Below are 8,660 nucleotides of genomic sequence, written 5' to 3'. Positions count from 1 at the left end.
ATAATAATAACTTTACCTCTTACCCTATATATACTCTATTGGTTTTAATACTAATATAGAGAATATAAAGAGTATTATTTACTTAGGCCCTTTAGTTAAGGTAGTAGGTATACTATAGTACTTTACTATAAAGCTCCTATTAGTAGGTAAGTTATAGGTAATTAAAGTAATTTCTATATACTTTTATCTCCTACTAATTACTTATTAACCTAAAGAGTAGTATATAGTTTTACTTTTATAGTCTAAAGTAAGGTTATTCTATTAAAGAAGGTTATATTTAAAATCTTTAAATAGCTAGTTAGGCTATTTTTAAAAAATAATATTATTAATAACTACTAATCTATTAGGTTTATTAATATTTAAGATAATATAATTAGTTTAGCCTTTATATTTAATTAGAATATATAGAATAGTTTTAAGAATTATTTTTAAAATATAATAAGAGGTTTTTTATTACTTATAACTATTTATAATTTATAAATAACTAAGGTTAGGTTTATTTTTAAACTATAGTTTATAAGAAGTTATTAGTTTATTATTCTTTATTATAAAGGTATACTATTAGAAAGTAATATAAGCTTATATTATAACTAATTAGAATTTAATTAGTACTTTTAACTAATATATAATAAAAAAAAGCTTATTTTATAATATCTTATTCTTAACCTTAGTAATACTATTTTATTAATATTAATTAGTAATAGAATACTATAAGTATATACCTAAAGAAATATAAAAGTTCTTAAACTAGGTTATAATATTCTCCCCTTCTTAATCTAGCTAGATAAAATAGTATTTATATTCTAGATATTTCTATATCTTTAAGAAATTTAATATTATATTAAATAGCTAAGATTTCTTTTTAATAAAGAATAGCTAGTATATTCTAATATAATTATTAATAATAATAACTTAATACTAATCCTTCTTTTAAAAGGTAGGTAGAGTATTAATAATATTAGTATAAAGGCTTTTAAAAAGATATATTCCCTTTTAAAATAAATAAATATAAAGGCTTTCTTTTTATCTTTTTATAAAATAGCTAATATAATATTTATACTAGCTAATAGGCTTTATACTAATAAAAATAAAGATAAGTTTAGTAATTCTATTCCCTTAAATATCTAAGTTAATTATACTATAGCTTATACCTTAAGTTATCTATTATATAGGCTAATATACTAATACTTAAAGTAATATAGTTAACTATATAGATTTTAGTAATTTACTAAGTAGTAAGAATAACCCTTTAGTTCTTTATTATAACTACTCTTTCTTTATTAAAAACTATTATAATATTCTTTACTATTAAATAGCTAATAGAAAGTAAGCTTATTAAGGTACCTTCTTATAGAATACTATTATATAATTCTAAGGTAGTTTTAAGGCTCTTTATAGTAATAATAGCTATTCTATAAGTAATAGGTTTTAAGATAATACTAATAAAACCTTAGATATTAAGGCCTAAGTAAAAGGATAAGTCCTTTATAAGTTCTTTATAGCTTAAGATATAGCTAAATATACTAGAGTTAAATAATATTAGTTTCTAATATAATATTATAAAAAGACTAAAATCTTATCTAGATTTAATATTTATAAAAGTACTATTTACTTTAAATTAATTAAAGTATTATAAGCTTTAAAAGATAATAAAAGTAAATTAAGTTAGCTTAAAGTCTATAAAAAGACTTATATACTATTTAAAGCTAACCTTTTTATACTTATACTTATTATTATATTTTTTAGTTAGGTATTAATACTTTCTATTTTATTAAAATAAAGAAAATAGGTTTATTAAATAGAGTTTAAAGTATAACTTTTAGTATTATTTATTAAAATAACCTAGAAACTTATAAAAAGAATAGAAATACTTAGTAATATTAGGTTTTATTATACTATAAAGGGAATACCCTTTAATAACTATTATAATAACTAAAATAGCTTATTACTTAGACTTTTTATTATTCTATTATTTAAGCTTAATAAGGTTAGTTATAATTATAACTATTTATATAAGTATAATTATAAAAGTTATAATAATATTATTAGTTTACTTTAAAATAAGATAAAGGGCTATCTTAATAGTATAGAAGTTAAACTCTTTATTAAGACTATTAATAAAAAGGTATATTATTAAAGCCTTAAGGACTTTAAAGTTTCTATTAAGAGATTATTACTTAGCCTAAGTATTAATAAATACTATAATAAGTTTTTTAATAAATCTATATTAAATAAAGGTTAATATTAAAAGATAATTAGCTATAATTTAGAAGATAATAATATCTTTTAATTTAAAATACTTCTTTAAGGCTATAATTATATTTAATACTATAACCTTATTTTTAGTAAGGCTATAAGTATATTTTTTAAGGCTTATATTAATAAAAGTAATAATATAGACTTAGTCTTATATTTATTCTTAAATAAGATCCTTTATAATCTTATTATTATAAGCCTTAGTTAAGATAAAGTTATTTTCTTAGCCTTTTAGTAATAATTTATTAAGATTACTTAGTCTTAGTATATTAATTATTTTTAGCTTTTATTTAACTTAGTTACTTTTAAATTTAAACTTTAAAATATTTAATACCTTCTTTAATATTAAAAATATAATACTAAATAATAAAATAGATAATAAAGCTATAAAAAGATCTTAGCTTATATATAGGAATTAAGTTATTAATAGTATTACCTATTAAAGAAATAGAATTTTAAGATAATAAAGAGGATAATAGGCTAAATATATAGTCTTTCTTTTTAAACTAAGTACTTTATATTTATTTAAAGGTAAAAAGTATTTAAATAAGTAATAGGAAATTCTTCTTACTAAGTAAGTAGTTATTATATACCTTTTATAATAATTAAAACTATAGATTATAATAAGTAATCTAATAGGTATATTTAAGACTATAAATTATAATAAGTAATCTAATAAGTATATCTATTTAAAGGCTATAACTATACTAAGTAAATTTATATTATAATATATATAAAATAAATATATAAAGTCTATATATAAATTACTAAGTAGGGTATAGTAGTAGAATTTCTTTTTCTTTATATAGAATTTTTATAGTAAATAGACTTATTAGATATACTTTAAATTAGCTAGAGTTTAGGGTCTTTCCTCTTCTTATATATAAAGAGTTATAAATTTCTTAAGTTTTATAGTAAATATTAACTTATATAAATAGTAAGTAAATTTAGTAAGAAATTAATACTTTTTTTTATTTTATTAGTAGCTTTTATAATATAAGTACTACTAGGCTTATAACCTATTATAACTAATAGGGTATATATAAGGTAAGAGGTAAAGTTATTATATTATATAACTTCTATTTAGTTATATAGTATAGGTAAGTACTAGATATACTAAGTAATAGGAGATTGTTCTTCTGGCTTTAGAGCTACCTATTATTAAGGGAATCTATAAAAGCACTATTAGTATAAAAGGAACTATATTATATAGTTCTTTACTATTATAAAGTTTATTACCTTAAGCTAAATATACTTTAATAGTTAGTTAGTAATTACTATTAGGAAATATAGCTAGCCTTCCTTTTAGGCTAATAAGTCTATTATAAAATTAACTAAGATTTACTATTAATATTACTTCCTAATAGGAATTAGCTATAGAAGTCCTTAATATAGTTTTCTTAATTTATATACTCTAAAATACTTATAATTCTAGATATAGTATATTATATCCTAGGATATTCTAGACTAGTAATAGTCCTATATAAGTAGTAGGAATATAGTATTCTTCCCTAGGTATACTACTATAGGTAAGGAGTATACTCTCTTTATTAAGATAGTTATTAGTAGTTCTTAGCTTAGAATCTATAGATAGCCTCTAAACTAGAGCCTTTAGTAGGTAGAAATAGTATAGTTTATAACTTATTTATAGGTCTTAGTCTTCTTTAGAAAGGACTAAATACCTTAGTATATAGCTATTAACTTAGTAAGGTAGCTTAGGTTTATTATTACTCTATCTTCTTATAATACTAAGAGCTCTAGGTCTATAAATAGTAATAAGTATTACTTACTTATACTTATTATTATAACTACTATAATATTAATTAGCTTTATAATCTCCTTTAAAGGCTTCTTTAGATTATCTCTATATACTTTCTATTAGCTAAAGGTATTTAGTTATTATACTAGTAGTTTAGGTTAATAATATAACTAGAATTAAAATTAGGAAAGGAACTCTATCTACCTAGTTTACTATTCTAATAGTAGATATAGCTTTATAAAGTACTTAAGATTCTTATAATTAGTTAGGATTATAAAGGGGTTTTCTTACTTTTAAAGCTTAGGCTTTTATACTTTAAGGTAAATAATAACTACTAAAAGCTCTTTATTATAAATTATATAATTCTATTCTATAATTAATAGCTTAGTAAAGTAATAGGCTACTAGCTAGAGGACCCTATCCTTATTAACCTATAATAGGTAGCTACCTAATCCTATACTAAAGGTATTTAGCTTTATTAGTATCTTTCTTATTAGGTCTTAAAGGCTTAAGTATAGGCTTAATAGGAATAATAATTTTAATATCTTAAATATAGTTATTTTCTCTTTATTCTATATAAATAATATACCCTTTTTTATTAGTTAGGTAAATAGCTTTTATATAGTTAAGAAGTTTAAAATAAAGTTATAATAAAAGTTTATAAATTTATTAAAACTCTAAACCCTTTTTATTAAAGTAGGTACCTTTTAATTATAAATTATATATATCTTCTTTAAATCTAGCTTTAGTAAGACCTTTACCTATATAATAAATCCTAGGTATTTTACTATTTTTATAGAGAAGTTATATTTTACTAAGTCTATATAAAGACTAGTATTCTTAAAGTAGCCTAGAATTACCTATACTTTCTCTTTATAGTCTTATAAGGACCTTAAAGTATAGATTAAGATATTATTAAGATAGGCTATTATATAGTTATTAAGGGAGTTACTTAGTATATAGTTAATATACTATTAGAATATTATTAGTACTTTAAAAAGACTAAAGGGGTATATAAGCTACTTAAAGAGGTTAAACTAGGTCTAGAAAGCTATAAACTTTTTAGACCTTATCTTTATCTATAGCTTATAGAATACTAAATAGATATTAAGTTTTATATATTATTTTATTATTAAGAGGGCTTATAGTATCTTTTTAATAAGTAAGAGTAAGTATTTATCCTTTTTTAAGATTATATTAAGCCCTTTATAATCTATATAAAAATACTACCCTTTATTTAACTTCTTTATTAAGAGTACTAGTATTATAATTAAAAATAAACTTACTTTTATTTAGCCTTTATCTAGTAAAGATATTAGCTACTTTTATAGTTCTAATAACTAGTTTTAAAGTATATAGTAAAGGTAGTTATATAGTAGCTATTTTAGTATACTATCTAGCTTAGTTTTAATCTTAATCTTATAATTAAACCCTTTTTAGTAGGGTAGTAATACTACTATATCCTTTTTCTAGAAAAAGTCTTTAAACTCTTTATATTACTAAGGGATTATCTATTCCTTAACTAGCTCTTAGTAAAAGGTAGTATTAATCTTATAAATACTTATTAATATAATCTATATTACCTTATAATATTCCTTAAAGTCTATCTTAAGCTAGTAATAAAACTAGCTTTTACTAAGTAATACTAAGCCTTTTTTATTCTTTTTATAATTCTTTATATATATTTTCTAATATAGCTTTATTTTAAGGTAGATAAAGCTTTCTTTTATATTTATTATTAGCTTATAATAAGTAAACTAGGATAATCTAAGTATTATTAGCCTTAATAATATAGGTATTATATAGAGTAAGACTAGGAATACCTAGCTATTAATATTTACTTTTACTTTTACTATATTAAATATTATAAATTCTAATATTTCCTTCTTTATAGCTAGTTTAATTCCCTACTTAGTTAGTAATAAGATTCTTTTAAGGTATAGCCTATTTACTATCCCTTTCTATATTACTTTATAGTATTTATAGCCTAAGTTAATAAGGGTACTTATTAATATATATACCTTTAAGATAGTAAGGATAAGGAATAGTTTAGTATTTATTTATTTAGTTATCTTTTTCTAGACTATCTTATCCTATTTATTTATTCCTCTTTAACTTTTTACTATAATTAATATACTTAGAAAGAGACTTATCTCTAGGTATTCTTTTTTTTTAAGCTATTAGATTAATTTTTTATAGAAATACTACTTATATAAACTAGTATTAAAAGTCTAGCTAGCTTAAACCTATAGGCTATAATTATATAGCCTATTCTCTTATAGTAAAGGTATTACCTTACCTTCTAGTATATATTAAATACTACCTTAAATATCTATATAGTATACTTTCTAGACTATATACTATTTAAGGCTATATTACTAGTAGTTAATTTAATTTTAAAAGTATAAATACCTATTATTTAGATATTCTTTTTATAGTCTATATACTATCTTTATAGTCTTTATTATAATCTAGCCTAGTATTACTTTTTAATTCTATATAATTTAAGGTTAACTACTACCTTTTAAAGTACTTAGATTATATTATTATAATTTATTTAAAAAATACTATAGTTATTTATAAGTATCTTTATTATAACTAATAATATAAAGTAGAGTTTATTTAGCTTAACTTTATTTAACTATATAAGGCTATTAGCTAAAGCTAACTTTTATTTAAAGTATATATAATAGTAATTAAAAGACTTTTTATTACTTTATAAAATTATATTAAGGTTTATTATTATTATAGATTATTAATAAAGGTTATTAAATACTATCTTAAAGTATTTTAAGAATTTATATAGGTTTATTATACTTTAAAGGCTATTTACTTTAAAATATATAATAACTTTTAATTATAATATAATATTAAGGTTTATTTAAATATATATAAATTAAGACTTTAAAAAGCTAATAAAGTCTATATTAGTCTTTAGCTTATATATTATAGCTTACTTTTATTCTATAAATACCTTAAGATTACTATTAAACTTCTTTTCTATATATAAAGGCTTTTATTAAACTATAAATAAGTTAGCTAAAGAAGGGGTATCTTTTAATATTATTATCTAGCCTTAAAGGTTTTAGCTAGCTATAATCTAGGTATTAAAGAAATCTTATAATTATTATAACTCTTTTTTTAAGAATATATTTTATTTTATTATAACTATAATTTAAACTAGAAATACTTAATAAGCCTTAGCTATTAGTAATTATTATTTAGATTATAGTTTTATTATTATTACTTTTATCTTATTAGCTTTTTTCTTAACTAGGTAGGAAAGGTATTAATATAAAAGAGAGTTAATTATTAAAGACTAGCCTTAAGGTATTTATAAATAGGTATTATAATAGTATTAACTCTCTTATAAAGTAAGAAAGGAGGAAAAGCTAGTCTATCTATCTACTCTAGTATATAAAGAAGGTATACTAGGAGTGTGCCTATAGTAGCCTTAGGCTAAGCCTAGTCTAGAGTAGGCCTAAGCCTAACTCTTTTATAATATTATTCTATAATCCCTTTCTAGACCTAGAATAAAGCTACTTATAGCTACTAGCCTAATAGTAAAAAGCCTAAGTAGAATTCTATCTATAGTTTATAAGACTATAGCTAAAAGGCTATTAAGACCTAGATAATATTTTAGCCTTATAATATATAATTAAGTATAGATATAGTATATTATAGAAGATAATAAATATTATAAAGTTTATAGAAGGCTAAAGGGTAAGATAAAAGTATAATTATAAGGTAGTATTATTATTCTACCTTTTTTAATATATAATAAAGAAGTATAACCTTAAGATATTTATAATACTAAGATAATAGAAGGATAATATATACTAATATACTAGGGTACTAGAGTACCTAGCTATAGTAATAGTAGCTATAATATAGGGAGGCTATAAGGAGAAATATAATATAGATTAAATATTAAAGGAGTAGTTATAAGGCTTAGTAATCTTAAAAGACTAAGCCTAAGATATATAAGGAGATATATAGGGAATTTAATTAAGAACTTTACTATTACTTTATTATTTTATAAGGATAAGGCTATTTTATAGGGATAAGAAGATAAATCACTATTAAATAGAATAAGGATATTATTATTATAGCTTCTAGGTATTAATAAGGATATTGCTATTTAGATAGTAGCACCTATAGTATATATAGCTAGTAGGCCCACACTACTACTAGATAGGTAGGTAGCTAGAGTAGGGCGGGCACATAGTTCAAAAGGAGTTACTAATAACCTAAAGAGGAGTTAAAAAGTCTAAAGGCAGTAAGTGTCTATTATAGGTCCTCTATATATACTAAATCTAACCTTAAGTATACTTATAGCTAGGCATATACTAAGTAGTACTAGTATAGAGGAGTACCTACTAGAGCTCTTAACTATATTCTAATATATACTAATACTCCTTAAAGATTAGCCCTCTTAGCCTTTCTCCTAAGAAGGGTAGAGAAGATATAGTTAAAGACTTATTCTAGTATATACCTTTTAGCTTTTATACTAAAGTTTAGCCTACCTTTCTTCTAAGAAGGTTAGAGAAGATATAGTTAAGGACTTATTCTAGTATATACCTTTTAGCTTTTATATTAAAATTTAGCCTACCTTTTTTTTAAAAAGGTTAAAGAAGATATAGTT

Source organism: Cordyceps militaris (assembly GCF_000225605.1).
Source record: "Cordyceps militaris CM01 unplaced genomic scaffold CCM_S00005, whole genome shotgun sequence".
Lineage (NCBI taxonomy): Eukaryota > Fungi > Ascomycota > Sordariomycetes > Hypocreales > Cordycipitaceae > Cordyceps > Cordyceps militaris.
Note: the sequence above shows the minus strand (reverse complement) of the source record.